This window comes from Agelaius phoeniceus, chromosome 34 (assembly GCF_051311805.1).
Source record: "Agelaius phoeniceus isolate bAgePho1 chromosome 34, bAgePho1.hap1, whole genome shotgun sequence".
Classification (NCBI taxonomy): domain Eukaryota; kingdom Metazoa; phylum Chordata; class Aves; order Passeriformes; family Icteridae; genus Agelaius; species Agelaius phoeniceus.
Window position 1 is genome coordinate 3,604,199 of NC_135298.1, and position 27,369 is coordinate 3,631,567.

Below are 27,369 nucleotides of genomic sequence, written 5' to 3' on the forward strand. Positions count from 1 at the left end.
TCTTCTTCTACAAATTGCAATTTACTTTTGGACACTTTCAGCCCCTGGATGCTTAAATAGTTCAGAAGCTTAATGCTTTCTTCTCTAACTGATTCCATGCTTTTTCAAGCAATTAAAAGGTCATCTACATATTGAACAATGGTTATTCCTTGGTTCGGGGTATAGGATTTCATTATTTGCTCTATGCCTGCCCAAACAAATTCGGGGATTCTGTGAATCCCTGTGGGAGCACTGCCCACCTTAGTTGTTGCTTTCGGTGGTATCGGGATCTTCCCATTCAAATGCAAAATAATCTCTACATTCTTCTTTCAAGGGGCACGCCCAAAAGGTGTCTTTCAAATCTATAACACTATACCAGTGACCATCTGGTTTCAATTGACTGAGCAATGTATGAAGGTTTGCTACTACAGGGAACCAGGCAATGGTTCTCTTATTTATTTCCCTTAGATCATGTACTAATCAGTATTTTCCGTCTGGTTTCTTTACAGGTAAGATGGGGGTGTTGAAGGGAGACATGCAAGGTTCCAAGAGCCCTTGTTGTATTAACCGTTCTCCCTCTGGTTTTAGTCCCCTTCGCCCCTCATCTGACATGGGATATTGTTCTATCCTTCCTGGGATTTCTGGGTTTTGAATGTTGACTGTGAAGGGCTCTATATTCAATCTTCCTGCTGTATCAGGGGTATACCAGACTTCTGGGTTGATTTTCTCTTTGTCAGTGACCCGTAAGGGGCACAACCTGACTTTCAGCTGTTTTTCTTCAATATTTATATTTATCCCGAATTCCACCATTAAATCTCTTCCTAATAAATTGTAATCAGCTTCGGGAACCAGTAGCAGTGATCCTACCCCTATTTTCTTCTCTGATTCTATTAAGACATCTTTAATTACAGGAACCTTGAAGGGTTCTCCTTTTGCCCCAATAACCTGTAGTGTGGAAGGTGAAATCTTACATCCTGGGGACAAAGATTGAACTGTTTATCTCTCGGCCCCTGTATCTACAAGGAAGGTTATGGGGGTTTGCTGGGGACCCACCTTAAGTTTTACCAAGGGCTCCAAGGACATTTGGGTCCCCAATAGATAGAGCCCTTGACCCCCCTAATCCTCTTTGAACATTTTCTCATCCCTAAGCCTCTTTCGGCATTCCCTCTTCATGTGTCCTTTTCCACCACAACAGTAGCACACTACTCCTTCTCTCCCTCCAGTTGCAGGTCCTCCTAAATCCCAGGGACTCTCCTCATGCCACTTCTTTCTCGTGGTGGAGGGTTGTTTCGCTGTCCCTCCCTGACTGCCGCCACCATCATCCCAACTTGTCTTTTGTGTGCCTCATCCTCCCGTCTAACATATACCTTCTGAGCCTCCCTGAGCAATTCATCAAGTCCTCTGTCCTGCCAATCCTCCAACTTTTCTAATTTCTTTCAAACATCCTTCCATGATTTGGCTACAAACTGTGTTTTAAGGAGCGCTTGCCCCATTGGCGTCTCTGGGTCCACCCCTGAGTATTACTGAAAACTCTTCCTTAATCTTTCCAACCATTCTTCAAAGTACAAGGAACTTCAGTGTTTCAATAGAATTGAGTTCTTGAGAGTTCTGTGACATCACTGAGGGGGGGGGACATCACAGAACGGGCCGTGACATCACAGAGCTGGCTGTGACATCACAGAGCACAATATGAGGCCATAGAGCAGAGTCTGCCATCACAGAGGGTGGCTCAATGGCATCAGAGAGTGGGCTGTGACATCACCTGGTGGCTGTGTGACATCATACAGCAGGCTGTGACATCACAGAACAGACTGTGACATCACAGGGTGACTTTGTGACATCAGTCTTCTGTGATGTCACAGCACTGCTGTATGACATCACAAGGTGACAAAGAGTCGGCTCTGTGACATCACAGGCGCAGTGTGACATCACAGGGGCAGTGTGACATCACAGGGGCTGTGTGAGGTCCCTGGGGAGGTCACTCTGCCCTGGCCCCCTCACAGTTCCCCCCAGAGCAGTCCAACCCTGCTCGTGCACAGTGGGGTCCCCTGTCCCCCCGGGTCCCCCCGCCCCCGGCCCCGCAGCCTCCCCCAGAGGATGTTCCACGAGATCGACCCCAGAGCCTGACACGGGGACGGGGGGCCGGGGCCCTGGGGGTGGCACAGGGGGACAGGGACCCCCCCGGCAGCGTCCCCGTGTCCCCCAGGGCCAGAGCCTGGGCCAGGGCTCCTTCACCCTGGTACCAACGAGGCCTTGAGAGCCCTGAAAAAATCCCCAGCAGAGGAGCAGCAAAAACCAGATTTAATCTTAAGGGACAGCAGCACAGAATTCCTTGGCAAGAGTCACTCTGCTTCTGACTGGACACTTCAGGCACACCAGGGAAACAAAGCAACAACAAAACCAAACAGAATCCAGCATTTCTGCCACATTTCCCCAGCACAGGCACTCCTGTGTGCACACAGACACAAAGAGTCAGTGCAAGGCACCTGGGAGCAATTCCCCTGAGGGCAGGGAATGCTCACTGCTGATGCTTTGGCATCTCCCCAGCGGGCAAAGGGTTGAGCCTGGAGGAGTGGGGGGATCGGCCCAGGCTCTGTGCTTGTTCAGGATCCCCGAGTGCAGCAAACGGGAGAGTTCCCAGCTGGGAGAGGCCCCGCTCAGAGGGAGTCGCTGGCCCAGGAGAGCTCCAAGGGCTCCTTTTGGAGCGCTGTTTGCAGGGCCCCAAGAGAGGGGCTTCAGTCCCAGCAATGGCTCATCCTGGCTGCACTGGGCACCAACAGCTTTCTTTGGCAGGGTGAGAACAGGGATCTTGTGCCACTGAGGGAACAAAACCAGTTCCCAGGGCTGCTGCTAAAGGAACCAGGAGCTGGTTGGGCAGCAGCAGTGCCTGGAGCAGACAGTGTTTGTGATGAGCTGCAGAGGAGCTGAGCCCAGGGGCTGTTGGCCAAGGCCGAGGCCCAAGGAGCATTTCTCAGCTGGCAGGGCGGCCTGAGAAGGGCAGGGGGGAATGCACCAGCACAGGGCCATGGAACCAAGGGACTATTGTGACACTGTGGAGCCCTGTGACACCAAGGGACCATTGTGACACTGTGGGGCCCTGTGAGACCAATGGACCACTGTGACACTGTGAGGGCCTCCTGACACCAAGGGACCATTGTGACATTGCTGGGCCTCATGGAACCAAGGGGACCGTACTGACGCTGTGTGGCTCCATGGAATGTAGGGATCATTGTGACATACAGAGGCCTCATCAAACCAAGGGTCCACTGTGACACCAGGGGGCCTCATGGCACCATGGAGACCATTATGACACTTTGGGGTGTCATGGAACCAAGGGGCCATTGTGACACTGCAAGACTCCATGGAAGCAAACGTTCATTGTGACATTGCTGGGCCTCATAGAACCATGCAAAGACAATTAAGACATTTTACAGCCTCATGGATCCAAGGAGGGTTCCCGGGAACCAGTGAGACCATTGTGCCCCTGGGGGTCCCCACAGAACCAAGAGGACCATTGTGATATTGTGGGGCCTCGTGAAACCAAGAGGCCTTTGTGACACTGCAGGGCTGCATGCAACCAAAGGTCCATTGTGACACTGCAGGGCCTCATGACATCAGTGGTTCATTGTGACACTGGGCAACCAAAGAAGACCATTGTGACACTGCAGGGCTGCATGGAACCAAAGCTCCAGGGTGTCACAGAGTGGCCTCCTGTCATCAATGGTCCATTGTGACACTGTGGAGCCAGAGGAGACCATTGTGACACAGCAAAGCCCCAGGGTCCAAAGGTCCATTGTGACATTGCAGGGCTCATGGAACAGAGGAGTCACGCGACATTGTGGGGCCTGGGGAACCACGGAGACCATTGTGACACTGCAAGGCCTCATGGAATCCTTGGGACCATTGTGACACTGCGGGGCCTTATGACACCTGGGGGCCACTGTGACATTGTGGGACCCCATCGAACCTGGGGGCCAGTGTGACACTGCAGGTCTTCTTGTAATCAAGGGGCCACTGTGACACTGCTGGAACCCATGGAATCAAGTCACCATTATGACACTGCGGGGCCCCATGGGTCCAAGGCACCATTGTGACACTCTGGAGCCCCATAAAACCAAGGGAACACAGAACAGCTCTGGCTGGTTTGGCCTCCCATGGGCTGCCTGACGGGTCCAAGGGACCTTTGCATGTTGAGGGTCACTTCTCATCTGCTGCTGAAACACTGGGGGTCTGTCCTTTCCTTCCCAATAGATATGAACTGTCCTTCTGCTTCAGGCACCCATGGCCAGAATTGGGATTTCACCTCCAAATTTCCTTCTATCCAGAGATTCTTCCCATAGGAATATTGCCAGGACAAGTCTGGCTGGCAGTGGTTTCACAAAGGTCACCTCTCATCTGTCCCCAAAACATTGGGGAGGCTCCATGCTTCACTTCCATGGGAAAGAACTGTCCTGCTTCTCCAGGTGCCCATGGCCGAGATTGGGTTTCCACCTCCAAAATTCCCTAAATCCAGCATCTGCTATTACTGACAAGTCTGGCTGGCCTTGGCCTACTGAGGCTCTCACCTGCCTTCCAAACCTTTGGGCTCTGTGCTTTCCTTCCTATGGAAAAGAACTGTCCTTCTCGGGCAGGTGCCCATGGCCACAATTGGGATTGCACCTCCAACATTGCCTGTTGTGACAGACTGGAGGAGATTGTTGGCTCCAAACATTTTGTGTGTGGGGGAGGAAGGGGCAGGTCGGGCCTTGCCCTGCCCTGTAAGCCCAGCCCTGCCCTGCCCTGTGACCCCAATGCCCCCAGGGGCCTCCAGTGGGTTTACGGTTTCTACCTGAACCGCGGCACACTGAACCCCCAGCACCGCCGTCTGAGCCTGGGCACTGGGGCCCTCTTGGCTCTACTCAGTGCTGCTGCTGTACTCGGGGCACCCAGACCCCCGCAGGGACCCGTGTCCCCCCACTCCAGGGATTGTGCGCGACTCACACTGCCCCGATCCTCCCCGCACCCGGAGCTCCGTTCGGGGTTTGCGTGCCAACTCACCAATTCGTCTGCCACCCTCAGCACGCCCTGAGGGCGCCTACCGAGCCTGAAGGGGGAAGGCCGACCCCTTGCGTGCCACTCACATTTCTATTCCTCCCACGCCCGGAGGGGGGCCCACCTTATCCCCCTGGGAGGCATCTCACTCACTCAGGCTTCTCCTGCTTCCCTCCGTTTCTGGCCGGTCCCCTGGCAGGAGTCCGGAACCGCGGTACTTGGAGGCCCACAGCTGCTTCGGGGCTCCGAGCTGCCGGGCCCCGTCTCACACACACTTCTTTCGCTTGCCTCCTACTCCTGACACCGCCTTTACTTACCCATGCTCCTCCGCACTCTTTGCTCCTAGGCTGCTGCCGACCGCCCCAGATAGGGCCAGATATCCCGCAGGCCCTCAGTCCTCTTTGGGTGTGGCCTGTCCTGGACTAGTCCCCCAGACTTTTATGAATGGCACGTGAGCAGCTCTTTAGTGATTTCAGCTTTACTGGAAACAGTCTAGGCAGGGGACCCATGGGGTGTGCGCACACCACCGCTCCTCCCCAGACGGTGTGGAGGAGGAGGAGGTCATTGATCTCATCCAGCCTCTGACAGTGACCATGGTGACACCGCGGAACCTCATGGAACCATGGGTGAGTTGAGACCAGGTGGATCCAAGAACACCACGATGACACTGGGGAACCTCATGGGAACAAGTAGCCAATGTGACGCTGTGGATCCCCATGGAACCAAGGGAACATGGAACAGGCTGATGCCTTCAGTTTTAGCTGTCATATCTCCAGATTCTGTACTGCATTAGTCTGTAACTCTGGATTTCATACAGTGTTAGCAAGTTCTCTTCACAGTGTAGTCAGACAAAACAATCCTTTTCCAGCCCCAGAACCAGATGCTGTTGCAGCTTCAGGCCCCAAAAGTGCAAACAACAGCGAATTGAGGAGAGCAAACTGGGAGGATGGGACTGCATCACCTGAGGCTGGAATTGGACATTTAACCCCAATATTTAAATGGACCAAACCTTAGAAAAGTGGGAAATCTCCTGACCAGTCATCCATTTTGAGTGTAGCCTTGGCTGGGCTCTTGTCCTGCTCAAGGTGAATCTTTTGAAGGCCTTGTAATAAATCCCTACTTTATTCCTTTAACTCTGCCCAGCCTCTGTTCCAGGGAGCCTCTCCAGGCATCAAGCTGATCAGTGCCCAGAGAGCAAAGGATTGCTCAGGAAGTCTCCCTCACCCTCGCACAGTCCCATCTGACCAGGGCAAAAATCCAGTGGGGAGGAGAACATTATCTTGGGCCCTGGAAGGTGTGTTCTGCCTTTGCTTTGCACTTCCTTTCCTTGGACATTTGTGACATCTCCTTTGAGGAACTGAGGCTCATGGAGTTGGCACCAAATCTCCCATGGGGCTCCTCAGAGTGCACAAAGCCCAAAGGAGCTGCACCTCGACCAGAATTAGCTTCAAGAATTAATTTTGTCAGGAGTGGAATTAATGAAAAAGATTTCAATGAACAATTACCTCAAATGATTTTTTCCCATTTTCAAGATTTTCTCTCCTTAGTTTTCATAAGAAGCAATATAACATTATTTTCTAATTGATATTGAAGCAGGGTGTTCCCTAAGGAAGTCTTGATTGGTAGGAAAGGTCTTCCTTGAGGTCAGGCACTGCCTCTATGGATAAAACTTTGCTTCTCACATTTTCAATACTGCCATTTCTCTCCTGGGCCTCCGGGCACCTGCATCCCTTTTCACCTTCTAGAAGGCAGTAATCTGCGTCTCAGCTGCTTTTATTTTTTGGGACAGGAATGATGTTTTCTGTGGTGGTGAAACAGCAGCCAAAGGCCGACAAACTGAATCCTGACCTGAGCTGACAGAAGCCATGAGAAAGCTGACAACTCTTTGTGAGAACAGAGTTGTGGAGCAGTGAAAAACAACTTGTTTTTCCTGAGAAAGAGCTCTAGGACTGTGGAAAACAACCGACTTTCCCTGAAAAAGAGCTCTAGGACTGTGATAAACACTAGCCACTGGTATATACTGTCTTTTAACTCTTAGATAGAAAAATAAAAACTATCTCACCCAAACAACTTTTCCTGCACTTACACACCAGGGGTTTGAGTGACCAATCAATACAGGGTAACAACTTGTTACTGACCAAATGGGGATAGACAGGGGATGTTCTTAAAGAACCCTAAGAAAAGGCCTATAAAAAGACCTGATAAAAATAGCACAGGATCGATCCTTTCTTTTTGCCCTTTTATTGCACAGGTTTTTGGATGGTATGTTCCAGTTCACCCCCTGTATGTTCTATTTCCCCAAGTTGGATTATTCCAGGTTATATCCCTCCCCTTTTACCCTTCAATCATTTTAATCCCCACCCTGTATTCCAGTGCCTTCCCTATCCATCACTCTAAACTCTGCCCCTGTTCTGGACCCTTCCCTGTCAGTCTCCTGTAAACCCCTCCCCTGCAGGTTCCGCCCCTCTGGAATTCCCCTCATGTATGACGCCCCATTGGCCCATGTGAGCTGCCCTCTCCACCCCCTTATCCCATTGGTCCCTGAGATGTATTCCCCTCCTTTTGCTCCTCCCTCCCTGATTCCCTATTGGCTCAGTGATGGTTCCCACCTGCAGTTATAGTGCTGTATAAAATCCCGAGCACACTGGTGCTTGGGGCTCTTTGGGCCCTGTTCTGTTTGAGGAACAAATGTTTCTCAGAATCTCACACCAAAGGCCTCCCTCTCCTCTTTAGTCTGCTCCCTGACGCTGACACCATTCCAGCTGTGGAGCAGGTGGCTCCAAGGTTCAGCTCTCCCTGTTTCAGGGGAAGCTGTTCCCCACTCATGGCCCTGCGTCGCCCCTGAGCCAGCTGTGGACTCCAGTGTCAGCCCGGGGCTCCTGCTGGGCTGAGTCTGCCCTCAGGCAGGGCTCTGCTCCCCCACAGCATCTGGGTGTCACCTGTGAGCCCTGCGGAGAAGACACCTCTGTGCCCTCTGCTCAGAATTTCACTGCCAGGACAGCAGGAATGCAACCCAAATCTGCCTTCAGCCTGCTGGGTGGGGAACTCCTGCACCAGAGGCTTTCTCGCCATTCTGCTGCTCATGGCCAAGACATTTTCCCTGCCCCTCTGCCAGGGCAATGCCCTGTGCCATTTCTGCTGGGAGGCTTCCCTGGGGTGGTGCTGGCACCAAAGGTTCCATCAGTATTGGAACTGGAGTCAGCGAACACGACTGAGCCCTGCTGAGCTCTCAGGATGGCCGGGGACAACTGATCCACCTGGCCCAACCCGAAATTCACCCAAGTCCTGCTGGAGCCGATGGACCCAGCAAGAACGACTCCAGAGCCAGGTAGAACCACTCACCCTTTTCCAGGGCACCGCAGTGGCTCTACCCCACCGTGGCCAGGCATTACAGGTGACCGTGTAGGGCCCCTCACCCAGGAAACCCCACAGCCCCGCAGTGCCCCATAGACAGGTAGACCCAGCAGCCCCAGCCCGCCAGGGTACCACATTTCAAGACCAAAAAATAATTTCAACATACTTGTGATACATGAAGATTTTTTTTTAGCAGTTAAATTCTTTTGAGTAAATCAAGAATTTTGGGGCTGTTCTATTGTATTTGCGGGAATGTCCAATGAAGGCAGGAATGATGCATTTGACTCCATGTTCTCAGAAGGCTAATTTATTACTTTAGAATACTTTATAAATACTTTATAATATATTTATTACTTTATAATACTGTATTTTATTAAAGAATACTATACTATACTATACTATACTAAAGAATACAGAAAGGATACTTACTGAATGTCCAAAAGATAATAATGAAAACTCGTGACTTTTTCCAGAGTCACGACACAGCTTTCAAGACCTTTCATAGACCTTTCAAAATTTTGAGAAGTGAGCGGTCAATTCTCACAGGGAGAAAAAGTTTTAAAAGAAAGTTGTTTTGAATTTACTTTTTTTCTTTTAAACCCAGGCCATTCCTACCATGCTCACAGTGAACCACAGCCTTTCTCACCACCTGCACACCCACCCCCCCACTCAACCCATTCCCCCTGGACTCTGCACAACTCCCAACACACCATTTGTCTGGGGGAAAGCACAGACTGTGTCAAGGCAGCAGAGCCCAGACCTGGCCTGACTTCCCCGGACCACTGGAAAGGAGGAAATCCAGACCCACGGACACACACACGGACACAGAGCAAAGCTTTGCTCAAAGGGTTTATTGACTATTGATTGATTATTCTTCAGGGGAAATGGCTCAGGGCTCAAAGGGGTCAGGGGGTTCCTGCAGGGATGATCATCTCCTCATGCCACTGGAGAGGAAAAAGGACACTGGTCCTTGCCAGCCTAAAAGACAAAGCCCAGAAGGTGACCTCTGGAGCCCACTGGGCCATGGCTGGGCTTTGTCCCCAGCCCTGTCCCTGCAGGCACGGCTCACCTAGGCATCCAGAGAGGCAGCCAGGCGCTTCTGCCGCAGGAGAGCCCGCAGCTCTTCAGCCACAGGGGGCTGGGGACAAAGGCAGCATTAGAGACACACTGGGGGCACTGGGCTGCACTGGGAGGCAGGGGACAGCAGGGGGGCCTTGGGGAAGGGGCTGTGGGAGCAATGGGGTGCAGGAGCTGCTGTGCTGCTGCCCAGAAGCACTGGGCTCCTGGCCAAGAGGCACAGCTGGGAGGCCCAGTGTTTCAGCAGCAGATGAGAAGTGACCCTCAGCATGCAAAGGTCCCTTGGACCCGTCAGGCAGCCCATGTGAGGCCAAACCAGCCAGAGCTGTTCTGTGTTCCCTTGGTTTTATGGGGCTCCAGAGTGTCACAACGGTGCCTTGGACCCATGAGGCCTCTCAGTGTCATAATGGTGACTTGATTCCATGGGTTCCAGCAGTGTCACAATGGCCCCTTGATTACAAGAAGACCTGCAGTGTCACACTGGCCCCCAGGTGTGATGGGGTTCCACAATGTCACAGTGGCCCCCAGGTGTCATAAGGCCCCGCAGTGTCACAATGGTCCCAAGGATTCCATGAGGCCTTGCAGTGTCACAATGGTCTCCGTGGTTCCCCAGGCCCCACAATGTTGCGTGACTCCTCTGTTCCATGAGCCCTGCAATGTCACAACGGACCTTTGGACCCTGGGGCTTTGCTGTGTCACAATGGTCTCCTCTGGCTCCACAGTGTCACAATGGACCATTGATGACAGGAGGCCACTCTGTGTCACCCTGGAGCTTTGGTTCCATGCAGCCCTGCAGTGTCACAATGGTCTTCTTTGGTTGCCCAGTGTCACAATGAACCACTGATGACATGAGGCCCTGCAGTGTCACAATGGAACTTTGGTTGCATGCAGCCCTGCAGTGTCACAAAGGCCTCTTGGTTTCACGAGGCCCCACAATATCACAATGGTCCTCTTGGTTCTGTGGGTACTCCCAGGGGCACAATGGTCTCACTGGTTCCGTGAGGCCTCAAAGTGTCACAATCGCCTCCATGTTTCACATGGTGCCCCTCAGTGTCACAATGGCCCCTTAGTTCCGTGAGGCTGTAAAGAGTCTTACTTGACTTTGCATGGTTCCATGAGGCCTTGTAATGTCACAATGAACGTTTGGTTCCATTGAGTCTTGCAGTGTCACAATGGGCCCTTGGTTCCACGACACCCCAAAATGTCATAATGGTCTCCTTGGTTCCATGAGGCCTCACAGTTCCACAATGGTCCCTTGGTGTCACAGGGCCCCACAGTATCACAATGGTCCCTTGGTGTCACAGGGCTCCACAGTGTCACAATGGTCCCTTGGTTCCATGGCCCTGTGCTGGTGCATTCCCCCCTGCCCTTCTCAGGCCGGCCGCCCTGCCAGCTGAGAAATGCTCCTTGGGCCTCAGCCTTGGCCAACAGCCCCTGGGCTCAGCTCCTCTGCAGCTCATCACAAACACTGTCTGCTCCAGGCACTGCTGCTGCCCAACTAGCTCCTGGTTCCTTTAGCAGCAGCCCTGGGAACTGGTTTTGTTCCCTCAGTGGCACAAGATCCCTGTTGTCACCCTGCCAAAGAAAGCTGTTGGTGCCCAGTGCGGCCAGGATGAGCCATTGCTGGGACTGAAGCCCCTCTCTTGGGGCCCTGCAAACAGCGCTCCAAAAGGAGCCCTTGGAGCTCTCCTGGGCCAGCGACTCCCTCTGAGCGGGGCCTCTCCCAGCCGGGAACTCTCCCGTTTGCTGCACTCGGGGATCCTGAAGAAGCACAGAGCCTGGGCCGATCCCCCCACTCCTCCAGGCTCAACCCTTTGCCTGCTGGGGAGATGCCAAAGCATCAGCAGTGAACATTCCCTGCCCTCAGGGGAATTGCTCACAGGTGCCTTGCACTGACTCTTTGTGTCTGTGTGCACACAGGAGTGCCTGTGCTGGGGAAATGTGGCAGAAATGCTGCTCTCTGAGGGCTTGGAGTGCCTTGCATAGCTGAGTCATTCAGGCCTGTTGGGAAGGTTAAATCACAAGGTCTAAGTGAAGTTACCTGCTGCTAAGAGTTGTTCTTAGTTGCTAAGTTGTTGCCTTTAATATAAGTTATCAGCTAATTTAAATATTGTAAAGCGTTATTCCTCTGTTAAATTGCAAAGTCATAGGTTTAAGTTAGGTTAAATGCTGTTACACTCTGCTCTTTTGCAAATTTGTGAAGTTGAAAGTATCAGTATAGGTTAAGTTTGAGCTCTGTTAAGCTTTTAGGCCCTATTCCTTTTATCCTTGTCCTCCCTGTCCTTGTGTCGCACACACACACAGAGGGACAGTTCTCGGTTAATTTCTGGTTTGATTGCCTGGATTCTGTTTGGTTTTGTTGTTGCTTTGTTTCCCTGGTGTGCCTGAAGTGTCCAGTCAGGAGCAGAGTGACTCTTGCCAAGGAATTCTGTGCTGCTGTCCCTTAAGATTAAATCTGGTTTTTGCTGCTCCCTTGCTGGGGATTTTTTCAGGGCTCTCAAGGCCTCGTTTGTAGCAGGGTGAGGGAGCCCTGGCCCAGGCTCTGGGCCTGGGGGACACGGGGATGCTGCCGGGGGGTCCCTGTCCCCCTGTGCCACCCCCAGGGCCCCGGCCCCCCATCCCCGTGTCAGGCTCTGGGGTCGATCTCGTGGAACATCCTCTGGGGGAGGCTGCGGGGCTGGGGGCGGGGGGACCCGGGGGGACAGGGGACCCCGCTGTGCACGAGCAGGGTTGGACTGCTCTGGGGGGAACTGTGAGGGGGGCCAGGGAAGAATGACCTCACCAGGGACCTCACACTGCCCCTGTGATGTCACACAACCCCTGTGATGTCACACAGCCCCCGTGATGTCACACAGCCCCTTTGATGTCACAGAGCCAACTCTATGTCACCTTGTGATGTCATACAGCAGTGCTGTGACATCACAGAAGACTGATGTCAGAAAGTCATCCTGTGATGTCACAGTCTGTTCTGTGATGTCACAGCCTGCTTTATGATGATATCCAGCCAGCAGGTGATGTCACAACCCACTCTCGGATGCCATTGAGCCACCCTCTGTGATGGCAGACTCTGCTCTATGGCCTCATATTGTGCTCTGTGATGTCACAGCCAGCTCTGTGATGTCACAGCCCGTTCTGTGATGTCACCATCCCCTCAGTGATGTCACAGAACTCTCAAGAACTCAATTCTATTGAAAGACTGAAGTTTCTTGTACTTTGAAGAGATCCCTGCCAGCGACACAACTGAGAAAGTGTCCCCAGGTTCCAGCTAGAGCAGAACACTGCAGGCGGTGATGCCAGGTGGGCACAAGCAAGGCAAAGGTGTCTCTGGTGCTGAGCACACCTGGATGTGTTTCAGGAATGCCAAGGGCCAAGGCCTGAGCCCCAGGGCCTGGCCAGGCAGATCCTGTCCCTCCCTCCTTGCTCAGGGCTCTTCCCGGGATGGGCACTGGCATGTGGGGATGTGCAATGCCAGGGCCAGGAGCGTGGGGCGGCCCCTGCCAGGCTGCTGAGCAGGGACAAGGAGGCAATGAGGCCCCAGGCCTGCAAGGGTCACTTGTCCCCTCCTGGCCCCAGGCCCAGCAGCCATGGCCAAAGTGCTGCCCAAGCTGGCTCTGGCAGGGCTGTCTTGCAGCTGCTGCCCATCCCTGTGCCCTGTGCAGCCCAGGCTGTCCCACGGTGTCCCTGCCCTGCGCCTCTGTCCCTGCAGGCTGTCGGCATCCCCCGCCTGCCCCACCTGGCTGGGCCCTTCCTTTGCTGACAGCTCTGCCTGGCCACTGCATGGTGTTTGCAGGGATTGAGCAATTAGGGCAAAGCTGTATCGCACTGCCTGTAAGGGGAGGAGTTCCTTAATGAGTACAGTGTGATATGATATAATATAGTAGAATAAAGCCATGGATCAGCCTTCTGCAATCATGGAGACAACGCTAATTATTACCTGGCTGGGAGCCTGCAACAACAGGCAAACACTGCAGTACTGATAAACAGAGGTAGAGCCAGGGGAGGGAGGCAGGTGGAAAAGGCTTTGTGCTGTCCCTGCTCTGAGGGGATGCTCAGCACGGCCTGAAGGTCTGCACATAGGAGAAAACAACAATGAACACAGAACAGCCAAATGATAAACAGGCACCAACAGCAAGAAGCCCAAGTTCCCTGGGTTTGGAAGTTTGAGTATCTGGGGGATTTCACAGAAGAACTGGCCCAGGACATTGCCATGGCACAGGGCAGGGAAAATGTATTGGCCATGTGCAGCAGAGCAGTGAGAAAGCCCCTGGCCCAGGCAGCTGCTGCCATGTGGGCACAAGCTCTGCTGCCCAGCAGGGTCCCGTGGTGCAGGGCTTTGCAGATGGACACGTAGCAGTCGGAGCACGTGAGGGTCAGGAATGAAAGCTCTGCTGTGATAAAGAACAAAAAGAAAAAGACCTGTGCAGCACATCCAGTGTAGGAGATGGTGCTGGTGTCCCAGAGGGAATTGTGCATGGCTCTGGGCACAGTGGTGCAGATGGAGCCCAGGTCAGGGAGGGCCAGGCTGAGCAGCAAGAAGAACATGGGCGTGTGCAGGTGGTGGCCGCAGGCTCCGGCGCTGATGATGAGGCCGTTGCCCAGGAGGGCAGCCAGGGAGATGCCCAGCAAGAGGCAGAAGTGCAGGAGCTGCAGCTGCTGTGTGTCTGCCAATGCCAGCAGGAGGAAGTGGCTGATGCAGCTGCTGTTGGACATTTGCTGTGGCTGCACATGGGCACCTGTTCATGGAGAAAAGGACAGTGAAGGGTTAGAGGAGATACCTGTAACCAAAATCAAAGCCATTTCCCACACACCCTCCTTTGTAACACACACAGACATGCTCTTGTGTTTCAGAGTTCTGATGTTTTCTTTTTAAGCTCCTTCCATGGACTTCCTGGTATTCCTGGATATCAGAAACCCTGAGCATTTCTGCTGCCCTCTGGTAGAACAGAGTGATTTCCCTGAGGCAAGATAATGAGTGGAGGCTGGGGGCAGATGATCTGTCACTTCATTCTGTTTGCAGTTCCTCTGGGCTTTCACTTTTCTCAGCTGGAGGATGTTCACACTCCCACGTTTCTCTTACAAACGCCCAGGTACTGTGAGAGCAGATGGATCCAGCAGAGCCCAGCTCCACTTTTGTAGCCAAGGACTCACGTTGCTCATTCCACCAACCCAGCAGCATTTTCAGTGTCACAACACCTCTGCCTTTGCCCATGGATGTTATCACTCAGAGATGCTCCAGGACAGGTTTGCATGCTGGGGTGAAGCTCCCAGCCTGGACTGAAATGTCAGAGGGACTTGCAAGTGTCCTTCTGCTGGCATTGGCTGAAGGGAGATGCAGCTCCTTCCCTGGCTGCCCTGACAGCATTGCCCAGAGCCGGGCCCTGGGGACAGCGTCACCCTGAGCCAGCTGTGCCCCTCCAGAGCCCCCAGGGCCGGGCAGCTGCTCCCAGCCCTGTGCTCTGCAGAGGGAACTGGGCCCGGGGCTGCAGAGCTGCCCCACGGCTCTGCTGCAGCTCTGCCTGCACAGGAGGGGCTGCACACCTTGGAGCCCCGGGCCTGAGGGCAGAGGCTTGGCTGGGGCACAGGAGGGAGGGGGCTGGTTCAGAGGGAGGGGCTGCACTGCAGGGGATCCTGTGCACATCTCTCAACTCTCCCTGCCACAGCATTGCTGGGTTCTGTTTTCTCTCCTTCCCTGATCTTCTCTCTGCTTCCTGGAGATTTTCCTCCTGCAGGGGTTTCCCTGTGCCTGATCTCTCTGTGCCAGCACTCACAGAGCCCAAAGCTCTGTGCACTCTCCTTGGCCTGACAGAACCCTGCCTGTTTGCAGGGCACTGCCTGGGGGCAGCTTCTCTTTGCAGCTTGCAGAAAGGACAGCTCAGACTGAGCCTGATGGCTCCAGCAAAGCTGCTGCTGCTGCTGTCCATGGGCACAGTGGCTGAAGGCACATTAGGGATCTCCTGTGAACCTGCTGGTCACTAAAAGGAACAGTTTGGTGGTCTCAGGCACCACTTGCCAAAATTCATAACTAATAATTCATAATCATCCTTTAATAATTATCCCCCCTCCCTGCCACTCTCCAGTAGTAGGAATCTGAAGACAAAGTCTTAGGAAATTGCCTCATTTTAATCAAAATCCTTGTCTTGGAAATATTCTGAGACTGATCAGCATGTGAGAGCTTCATGAGCATTTCAGCTCCCCTGCAGCAGAAATCCTCAGAGATGCACTGCCAGAGTCTGCAGGCATTGGGATGTTGCAGCTTTAGGAGATCAGTGCAGGAGCTGCAGCTGCATTGTCCTGCAGCCAGAGGTTGCTGTGCCAAGGGCTGGCAGTGATTGTGCCCCAGGCACTTCCCAGCCCCTTCCCAGCCCTGCCTGCTTGAAGCTCTCTGTGCCTCTGTGCTGTGCCCGGGCTGGCTGCAGGCAGTGCCCCAGCCCTGCTGGGCTGTGCACAGGAGCTGCTCCTGCCCAGAGCTGTCTCTCTGCAGCTCTGCTGCCCTTGCCAGGAGCTGCCTCTGGGCCAGGAGCCCGGCCCAGCTCAGCAGCACAGACACAGCACAAGGACTTTAGGAGCCTCTGGGGCTTTGTGCTCAGGCCCTGAACATCAGGCCCTGAGAGGGAGCTGAAGAAGCCTCTGCAGAACTCCAAGGCAGAATCCAACTCCAAAGTTTCTGGGACTTGTAGTGGCTCCCACTGAGGGACACGACAGAGAAAGTGTCCCCAGGCCCCAGGCAGAGCAGAGAACTGGAGGCACTGATGGCAGCTGGGGACAAAGAGAAGCCAAGGCTTGGTGCCCTGGGGCACAGCAGGGTCTGTGCCAGCAAGGGCTGGGAGGAGACACCTTGTGCTGAGGCCCTGGGGCCTCCTGGCCCAGCCCCAGCCAGGCTGGGCACTGCCAGCCCCTTGTCCTGCCCTCTGCATCCCCCCCTGGCCCACATCCCAGGGGCCTCAAGGATCTGCTGCAAGGAGTCCCTGGGGAGCCTTGCTCAGCAATGGCCCTGGCGGCTCCTGAATGCTCCCTGCAGGGGCTGCAGCTTTTTCAAAGGACTTGGGGTTTGGCTTTGGCCTTGCAGTCTCTGAGAGCTTTGTGCAATCATGGCCTCCAATTACCTGCTGTAATTAGTCCCTGCAGAGGCTTTGTCAGTAACACCACTCAGTGGGGCTCATGAATGCTTCAAGGTACTTCAGTTCTTTTAAGGTACTTGGTGTTTCCCTTTGGATCCAGACTCTGGGAGAGCTTTGTGCAATCATGGCCCCAATTATCTGCGTTAATGAGTCCCTGGAGAGCTTTGTACTGACACTCAGTGGGGCTCATTCATGCTCTGAGACACTCAAGGTGTTGAAGGGACTTTGGATTTTCCTTTCCACACTGAGTGTCTGAGAGGTTTTTGTGCCATCCTGGCCACCAATTCTCTCCTCCAAGGAGTCCATGAGGAGCCTGTGTTGGACAGGGACCTCAGTGGGAGCCATGAATGCCTGGAGACACTTTGGGTGTTTCCTCTGACTCTGACTCCTGGCAAGGTTTGTGCAATCTCCTCCCAGGCCCTGAGGTTCAAGGGCTCAGCTCCAAATGCACAGTGAGGCTCATGAGGATCAAGCAAGTCCTGACAAACCATGGCTCTGCCTTGATTTCCCTCTGCTCCAGTGCAGTTCATTAGGAGGGCTTCCTTTGAAAGTTATGGAGAAATAGCTCAAAGAGCTTCTAGGAAATATGTATTCCTATTTTCAAGGGTGTCTTTTATTGCTGTTCCCATTACACAAGAGGTGACTGATATTGATGCAGGGACTGTCCTAAGGAGGTCTGGCCTGCTCAGAGAAGCTGTGCCTTGAGCTCTGAGCCAGTGTGGACAACCTTGCTCCACATTCCCCAAGCCCATGGTGTCTCTCCTCACTCACCTGGGAGCTGCTTTGCTTGGAGAAGTGGCTGCACTCAGGCAAAGAGGGATTTTCCTTCTTTGAGTTTTGAAGCCATCTAAAACTCCTGAGTTTCCCCATTGCAAACAGACATCCTCCTCAAGTGTGTGCCAAGCCCAAGGTGGCACCAAGAGCACTTCAGCCCTGCCTTGGGCCAGCTGTGAGGGTGGATCATCATCCCAACAGGCAGTGGGCCATTGCAAGGGGCTGCTGCCATGGACACTGCAGGGACCCCAGTGCTGGGTTTGGGTGCCATGGCAACCCCCATCAGTTCAGGTTTCCTTGGAAAGCAGCCCCAGGAGCCATTTCTGCAGCCAGGTTCCATGGCCCCTTGCCTGCAGAGCTGCTGCTGCCCTGGGCTGCCATGGCAACCCTGAGGACAAGCGGTGCCAGGGCTGTTCCAGGCACAATTGCAGTGACACTGGTTGGTGCCAGCAGGTGCCATGGCAACGGCCACGGGGACCCGTTCCTTGGTTTGGTGCCATGGCAAGCAATGCCCGGAGCCGTTGTGATGGTTGGTGGGCATGGAAAGCTGCCCTGGGCCCCTTGCTCAGGGCTGGTGTCAGTGCCCAGAGCCAGAGGGGATCCCTTGCTGGGGGCTGTGCCATGGCCACCTGCCCTGTGCCGCGCTGGCCGCTCAGGCACCAGGAACCAGCAGCCAAGGGCACTGCCAGGGCCAAAGGCCAGGTCAGCCAGACAGAAAGGGGCAGGGCTGGGCACTGTTTCCATGGCAACCGGCACTGGGGGGGACACCTGGGGCACCTGGCCTGGCAGTTGCCATGGAGAGCCCTGGCAGGCACTGAGGGCACAGCCCCTGGCACTGAGACACTGCTGGGCCGGGTGCTGAGCACAGCGCTGAGCACGCAGAGATGGTTTTGTTCTTGCTGAGCTGCAGCACAGCCAAGGCCTGTCCTGCCCCTCGTCCAGCCACGCTGGGGAGGGGCTGGGGCTGCGGGGGAGCTTGGCAGGGGACACAGCCAGGACAGGTGACCCCAACTGACCCCGGGCACAGCCCAGACCAGAGCACATCATGCTCAGGCTATGAAGGGGGGAACAAGGAGCAAGGGGGGAATTTTGGAGGGAGGCTTTTTGCCTTCCCAGGGAACACTTAGGCAAGAGGGGGCCCTGTTTCACCAGTGGGCAGGGTCACTACCAAAGACACAGACACCAACTGAAGGAATTGTGGCATTTATATCATGCACAGCTGCAAAGAATTACAAAAGGATAAGCTCAGCAAAGCATATCATCATTAGCAAAGAATTACAAAAGAAGCTCAGCAATCCATCAGAACTCATCATTACATTTTGATGACTAACCCCTTGGTCAAACACTAGAGGTGTTTGTGGCAGACAAAGATTCTGGCTGACTATCAAGGTACACCTTACAGACATCAGTAGTACTTCAGTGACACCGTTCTTCATTCTTTTTTCTCAATCTCCTTGGAGTTAGGAACAAGAATTCTGTTGTCCATGGAGCTGGCACCTTTTTAATTCCAGAATAATGCCCCCAGGCCCTTTGCTGTTCAGCTTTACCATGTTGTCTGGGGCTAACAAGGCTTGGGGGGCCCTTTCCCCTCTGGCTGGAAGGGGCCGGGTCCCAGTCCCTGAGGGGCTCCCAGGCTCCTGGATGCAATTCCTGTGCAAGTCCCTCAGTGTCACAGCAGCCTTCCCATGGAGCCCCGTGGATCAGAGCATTTGCCAAAGGGGCCCTTGGGGCAAACAGGGAGATTTGGTCTGGCAGCATGTGTAAAACAATATCCTGTCACATCTACTTGTTCTCACACACAATCCTTGGCTGCAGGGACACATTCCCATTGTTCCTGCCCAGCTTTCAGGACTCAGAGTTGTCTTTCCCAGGAGCTGCTCCTTCAGCTGCCTCGGGAGGGCCATTTGGCCTCCAGACCCACACTCTGGCTCCATTATTAGGACGGCTGCATCCAAACCCTTTATCTCCACAAACGGTGGTGATTGCAGCTGGAGCTCCTTTTTTCACAATCGTTCTCAAAATTGCAATATCAATAATTGTGCTACCCTATCACGGGGTTGAATAATCCAATCCTGGTCACTATTGTTTCACAGAATTACTGTAATTTCTCCTGGATATTCTGCATCAATTCCTCCTGCCATGACATGAACACTTTGCAAGGCCAAGCTCCAAGGAAGCAGTTACCAAAGCAAAGTGTCCTGGAGGAATCTGAATTCCTGTTTCAGTATTGATGGCTCTCATTTGCTTTGAATTCATCCTCATTAATTGCAATGCATGAAGGCCCAGCCCTGCAGCCTCTGGGCTGGCCCTGCCAGGGGCCATCACAGCCAGAACAATTTCCCAGGCAGTCCAAGTCTCACTGCCCATGGTTGGATTTGCAAATTGGGGGCAGCCGTGCACAGCCAGGGGGTTTCCATTTCCCCCGTGGGCCATTGTTCAGGGCATGGAGCACATCTGGGAGATGGGTTCTCCATGGGCAAAGGTTCCCATCTCCTCATTTTTTCAACTGCTCTTTTAACAACCCCTTCACCCGTTCAACCAATCCTGCAGCTTGTGCATAGTCTGGGACATGAAAAACCCTGCAGGCTTCATCACTGTATTTTTCACAGCAACAGACAAAGCACTCTGCATCACAGTATCACCAAACCCTGGGAAAATAGCCAATTTCCTCCCTTCCTCCTTTTTACATTGTATACAACCTCACATAGTTGACCACAGACATGAGGGTCCTGGCCAATCCTGTTCTGTAGGGTATTTAGAGTTACATCCCTGAGCAGCCAAAGCTACCAAATTAGTATTGTCAGCACTATTTCACATTACTATTATTTCATATGTAGATATACATATTGATATACATATAGACAGATAGATACAGACATATATATATAATATATATATATATAAATATACAGATATATATATATATTAAGGTCTTAATATACAAAAAATACATATAGTTAGTTATTATATTGATATTTCACTGGTACAAATGCAGCTGAGCTCAAGATTAAAACCTTCTTCTCTTGCTCCATGTGGGAGCATTCCAAGAATAATTGTTCCTTCTGAAGGTGCTGTTTCCAATGGACTCTTAACAAATTCATCTTTGTCTGCCCAAACCCACAAGTCCTTTTCCTTTTCCATGTGCAGTTTTTGGATGCATTTGAAGACATCCAGGGCTGCAGCTTCTTTTACCCGACTGCCCCACTGCTCCCACGGGGCTCCCACCTCAGCCCACTCCAGAGCCAGGGAACTCCAGGGAAGGGCTTCCCATCTGGGAATTTCTGATGGCACTGATGCCTCACATTGACACTGAACAAGTGACATTTGGTTGGGATCTGGCCAGACTGGGCCAGTTTGGTTTGACCAGTGGCCAAAGTCAGCACCAAAGACACAGACTCCAACTGGAGGAATCTGTCATTTCCTGCAGTTCAGAGCAGCAAAGAATCACAAAAGGAGCAGCTCAGCAATGCACCCAATCATCCCCACCAAAGATTGCCTGCAGTGATTAGGAAAGATGCAGCAGCATTTCCCCTCAGCCTTTCCCATCCCCCAGATGCACACAGCAGCTGGGGAAGCTGTCACAGCCAAGGGCTGCAGAGCCACTCCTGGGCACTGGCAATTCCTGCAGGTGCCTCCAGCCCCAGCTGAGGCTCCAGGCCCGCTGGGAGAGGGCCCAGCACTGACAGTGCTGCATGAACAAACTGACAGCACTGCTAGTGTGCCAACATCTGCTTTCATCCTCCTCTTGGCTCCCTCCCAAAGCCTGGCCAGGCCTCAAGGAGGAGCCAAGGCAGCTGACTTTGATCCTTCAGCCCCACACAAGGCCAGATGTCAGATTTCATGGCCTTCTCTGGCTTCTACATACACAAAGGTCCATCCATGTTTCACTAAGGAGTGGCTACATCTATCACAGTGCTAATGACCATGCATATCTCAGCAGGGAGCAGATACAAAGATAACCTTTGCTTGGAAGGTTCCTCCAGAGGCCACCTTTGGCTCAGGGCCTGCTGCCCAGGCCTCACTCAGGGCTGCTGTCCAGGCCTTGGCACTTCAGGGACGTGCTTTAGTGCTGGGCTTGGCACTGCTGGCTGAGCGGCTGCACTGGGTGAGCTCAGAGGGCTTTTCCAACAGAAAGGATTCTGTGATTCCATGATGATATCCGCTGCATTCAGCTGGGGCTATTTCAGCAGCATTACTTTGCTCCAGAAGTTCCCTCTTGCCCAGCTCCTGTGGCCTGAGGCTTCAGCTCCTTCAGCTTCTGGTGCTGAGCTGCTCATGCTGAACGAGACCACTCGGAGAGACGAATCCAGTCCATGCAATTCCTTCTGGGACACGCAGAGGGGAGGCTGTGCAAACAGGAGCATTGTTTGCTGTGGCCTCCTCTCTGCCCTTCACGCCTTTCAGCGCTTTGAAGCAGCCAAGAGCTTTCTCCAAGAGTGCAATGGAGCAGCTGTTCCTGCTCGCGGGCCTGGCTCTTCCCAATCTCTGCCCTTGCCTGCTTCTGTCCCTCTTGCTGTGCCCTCTGTTCCCCCAGGGCTGGCTGGCTGCTGCCCAGGACTGTGGCACTGGCACTGATCCAGTGCTCCAGAGCCTCCTTTCTGTGCCCCTGGAGCTGCCTGGGCACAGCAGCCTTTTCCATCTGCAAGCTCCCCATGGACAGGGAGTGCCCAGCTCCGTTCCTTGCACAGCCTCCAGGAGCCCAGGGCTGCCATCTCAAGTCCCTGCTGGCACTGGGGGCTCCCAGGTGCCTCAGGCTGCTCTGACACCACTGCACACGGGAGGGAACAGGGGCAGGGGCTGTGCTGAAAGTCAGCTCCATCTGCTGCTGCTGCTGCTGCTGCTGCTGCTGCTGTGGGGTCATTTGTGCAGCCCTGGCCCAGAGTCAGGGATCAGATGCTGCCAGTCTCTTCCAGCCCTGGCTGCTCAGAGGTTGGGCCTTGGAGCCTCAGGTGGCCAAAGGCAGCTGCTGCTGGGCCCTCTGTGTGTGCCCGTGTTCAGCAGTGCTGCTCCATCAGTCTGTGCCCAGCAACGGGGAAAAGCCTCAGCCCTGCAGGGCCAGGAGCTGCCGGGCTCTGCCTGAGCAGCTCAGCCAGCAGGAAGGGAGCTGCTCCACACAGGAACCAGGAGCAAAGGACACTCCTTTTGTAGGACATGTTTTCTATTTAAAGGAAAAAAAGGAAAAAGAAAAAAAACTATATAAAATGTGAAAGATGAAAACAAAACCCAAGTGTTAGTGAAAAAGTTCTGAAACTTTGCATTAAGAGGTAAATGATCTTTTTTAAAAGGGAACTCAGTTATTTACATTGTAAATGTGCTGATGGCATGGATCCATCTTACTGACCCCAGCAGCCTTTGAAAAGATTCTGGGCTTTGTTTCCAACATTGCCATTTGAAATTGTGCTCAAAGCAAGAGGAAATTGCTTTGTGCCCTTCCCGCTCCAAGCAGGACTGGGAATGGAAACTCTGTCAAAGCCCAAATCCTTTAGAAGATGCCCTTCCTTCTCAGCCTGGGAAGGAGCTGCACATTCCCTTTGAAACTGTCAGGGATTTCTTAGAGACACAAAGTGCCACTTAGGGCTTTTTGCTCTGGTTTGGCAGTGCAGAAGGGCAATTCTCCATCCATCAGCTCCAGACTTCACTGCCTCAGGAACACGGCCCACTCGCCAGCTTTGGCCCACTCAGGCACTTCTAGAGGAGGAAGAAAGTGCAATTGCACAATTCCAGCCAATCAAGAAGGAAGAATGGGACAGACAAACACCCTGTGCAGATCCAGGCGTTCAGCTGGGACTGTGGAGAGTTTGGGTTCTTGCCAATTGGATGTGTGTCCCCAGCTGCAATCTCTGGGCCTGCAGCAGAGTCTCACTCAGCTGCCAAAGCAGAAAGCTCAGGCGCTGTGCTCGCAAGGGGCTCGTCTGATGCAAAGCTGTCAGAGCAATGTGAGGGCAGAGCCAGCCCAGCTGGGCCCAGGGCTGAGCCCAGCAGAGCCCTGGCAGAGCCCAGAGCAGCCTCAGCAGCCGCAGAGCCCGGCTGCAAGGAGAGAAAGCAGAAAGTGCCCCTCAGCTGAGGGCTCCTGTGCCCTTGTGCCAAGGCCTGCGGTGCCCAGGCCATGCTGGCTGTGCCCAGAGCTGTGCCCAGAGCTGCCCATCCCTGCTGCCTTTGGCAGCAGAGCAGGAGGGCAGGACATGTGCCCAGCCTGCAGCCAGCCACGGCACATCCAGCCCTCAGCAGCTGCCCAGAGCAGGATGCTCCTGTGCTCACTGCCATCTCCCAAAAGCTCTGATCCCACCCTGCCAAGCACACAGGGACCCACCTCACGCCAGCCACGGCTGCAAGAAAAGCTGCTCCCAAACCATGGCCTCAGCCTTCTCCAAGGCCACCGCCCATCCACGCCACAGCTGCTCCCAAGCACTTCCCCATCTGCACTGGACCACCTGGAACACTTCCTCTGGAAAAACAAACAACACATTCTTGAAAAGAGATTAGAGACAAAAAGGGAAAACAAGAAAAACGGGAAAAAATCTTATCTCTGTCAGGGCCTTGAGGAAGGCCCAACTCCTACATGGTAGGGAAAAACCCAGCCATGGCTGAGGGAAGCCCACACTTTCTCCCTTCCCCCCTGCACTGCCCCCCAAAATCACGGTGATCCCAAAGCAAACAAGGGCAGTGCAGCAGCCCAGCCCTTCCTTGCCTGCAGAGCAAAGCAGCCCCTGCACAGCTTCTGGAGTCCCACCTCTGCTCCCACCATGGGGCTTTGCTTGTGTCGGGATGGCTGCCCCAGCCCCAGCCCCAGCCCAGGCCACGGTGGCTGCTGGGGGCTGTTGGCAGGGCCAGGAGCCCACTCCCATTTGTACCAGCCCAGCCCATGCCCCAGCCCTGCCAAAAGCAGCTGGGCAGCGACTGAAGAATGAGTTGCATCTGCCCCAGCAAAGGGGCAACCTTTGCTTCCCAGCCAGGCTGGGCCATGCCCAAATCTGGCAGCATTTCCCCGGGTGGGGACTCACCTGCAAATTCCCTGTGGAGTCTGGCTTTGAAGAAGGTGCCAGATTCAAAGTCCATCACCTTCAGCCTCCAGTGGCCAGGCTGAGGAAGAGCTTCTCATCCTTGGTGCCATCCTGGCTGTCTCCAGCAGCAGCAGCAGCAGCAGCAGCAGCAGCAGCAGCAGCAGCAGCAGCATCCCCACCCGGTACAGCTTCTCCAGGGGCTCCTGCTCCTTCCCTGGGGGCAGACCAGGCTCTCAGGGCTCTGCCCAGGGCCCCAGCTGTCAGGGAACCAGCACAAGCAAAACCAGCTTGGATGGCGGCCACCAGTGCTGGGCAGAGCAGCTCAGCTGCAGCACAAGGGCTGCGTGTGCCCATCCCATGACCCTGTGCAGTGACACAGGCAGCACAAAAAGGTCTGGGTTCCTTTGCTTCTGATTGCCAAGGCATGTGTGGAGCTGCAGCTTACCAGGGCCCTGGATCAAAGTGTGCCTGTGGCTCTCTCCCTTCTTCTAGGGCCGAGGAATATCCTGCACCCAAGGATCAGAGAACAGGTCTTCTAATGTGGGTCTTTCCAAGGAGTTCACGGATAAACACCACCTGATCAGATCTTTGCACTCTGGGCAGAGAAAGCAGAAATTGCCGGTCAGCCAGAGAAGGCTCCTGTCTGCTTTGCCCCACTATTGCCATGCCCAGGCCTTGCTGGATGCGCTCAGGGCTGGGCCTAAACTTTCCCATCCATTCCCTGTTTTGGAGGAGAGCAGGACATGTGCCACCTCCTCAGCAGCTGCCAGAGCGGGATGCTCACGAGCCCGCTGCTGCCTCCCAGCACTGGGATTCCCCCCATGCCCAGAGAAGAGGATCCACCTTGAGAGAGCCCTTGTGGCAGCGGGAGCTGGCCCCAGCTGAGGCTCCGGCCCCTCCTGAAAGGGTGCTCCCCGCAGACCATCTGGTGCAGCAGGATGCCCAGGGACCAGATCGTTGCTGCCTCGCCATGGTACCAGCCAAAGTCGTTCCATTCCGGGGGGCTGTAGGATGGTGTTCCTATGGAATACAGATGGAGTTCAGCAGGGGGATGCTGCTGCTCCCAGAGCCTGGCCCCAGCATCCCTGGGCCTGCGGGGGCTGCATCAGTGGCACACAGGGTGACCACTGCCCTCTCGCCAGCACCTGGGACTTGTGCACAAACTAAGGCTTGGAAAAGAAGCCACTGGTGTCAGAAGAGGGCAGAGGAAGCCCTGGCTAAGCCTGACCATGACATGCAAAGGAAAAGCCCTCTGTGCTGGGGAAAACATGCCCTTATCGTCCCTGTCTGCATTGCCCCAAAAATATTAGGAAGCAAAGGCAAACAGGGCGAGTGGAGCAGTGCAAGCCCTTCCTCTCTCCTGCACACCAAACTGGCTGGGGCACAGGTTCCACCCCTCCTCTCTGCTACCCCCACCCACGGGGGTTTTGGTCAGGCTGGCTGCCCCAGCCCAGCCCCAGTCCTGGGCAGAGTGGCTGGCAAAGGCTGCCAGCAGGGCTGGAAGATGGCTCCCCACCCAGCCCCGCTCTAAAGCAACTCAGCTGAAGACTCAGTCCCCTGACTGGCAGCAAAAGGGAGAATCCCCGCTGCCACAGCCAGCTTGGGCTGGGAGATGTTGGGCCATGAGATCCCGGCACCAGGAGTACACCCTTACGTGGGCTCACCTGCAAAGTGGGTGTAGGCTGTCTCTTGCAGGTAGGTGCCACAGCCAAAGTCAATCAGTTTGGCCTGCCCGGTGGCCAGGTCAAGCACGATGTTCCCTGGCTTGATGTCGCGGTGCAGGACCCCGCAGCTGGTGCAGTGCCGCACGGCCTCCAGCACCTGGCGGAACAGCTCCCGCGCCACCTCCTCGGGCAGGAACCGGCATGCCCGAATGACACGATGCAGGTCCAGACACCGCTCTGGCCGCTCCAGAACCATCACGATGTCGTTGGGGAGCTCAAGCCACTCCAGCAGCTGCACCACGCCGGGGAAGCCAGTGGACACCTTGGTCTGCAGCACGATCTCCAGCGGGGCCCTGCTGCCGTCGGGCTGCGGAAGGAGCACGATGCCCTCAGTGGGGCCGATGCCGTGCCAGGCCTGGGGAAGCCCTGAGCCAGCCCGGGATGCTCTGAGCCCTGCGCTGCGCCCACGCCCGCTCCCCCTCGAGGCGTCCTGGCGGCTTCCACCGTGCCGGGCCTCGGCTCATCCCCGCCCGGCAGCCCCGGCTGCTGCCGCTGGCCCCGCTCACTCACCAGCTCGCCCCAGTGCCGGACGCGGTTCCGTGGCACCCTCTTGATGGCCACCTGCAAGCCAAGGACAGCAGCGGCCTCAGCTCGCCGCCCGCCCTGCCCAGCCCCATCCTCCTCCTCCTCCTCCTCCTCCTCCTCCTCCGTCCCCTCGTCCTGCGCCCGCCGCCGGCCCCGCCGCTCACCGGGGCGCCGTCCGAGAGCCGCGTGGCCGCGAAGACGCTGCCGAATCCTCCGCGCCCCAGCAGCGAACCCAGGCGGTAGCGCTCCTGCAGGGCCTCGGGCGCCGTCCCTGCGGGCGGGACGCGGCTGTCAGCGCTCGGCCCGGGGCCAGCAACGGCCCCCGAGCGCCCCTCAGCCGCCCCGGGCCGGCCATGCCCAGGCCTTCGCTCCTCGCAACGCGGCACGGGAGGCTCGGGGCCGGCGGCCGCGCTGCCGAGCGGCGGAGCTCGGGCCGGGAAAGCCGCAGCGGAGGCGGCGGCAGCGGCCGCGCCGCCTGTGTCCTCCGCGGGCCCCGGGAGGGGCCGGGGCCGGGGCCGGGGCCGGGGCTGGAGCCTGCCTCGGGGCCGGGGCCGGGGCCGGGCTCGGGCCAGGCGGAGGCAAAGGGCGGCGATGCCGCCCCCGCACACGGCACTGATGCCCGCCCAGCAGCGCCACCGCCAGTAGGGCCAGAGCCGGGCGGAGGCGAGACCGCGGCGGGACGGGCGGGGCCGGGCACGGGGCAGCCCCGCCCGGGGCCGGGGGCGGGCCGGGGGCATGGCCCGGCCCGGCAGGGGGAGAGGGAGGCGGGGACACGAGAGGGAGGCG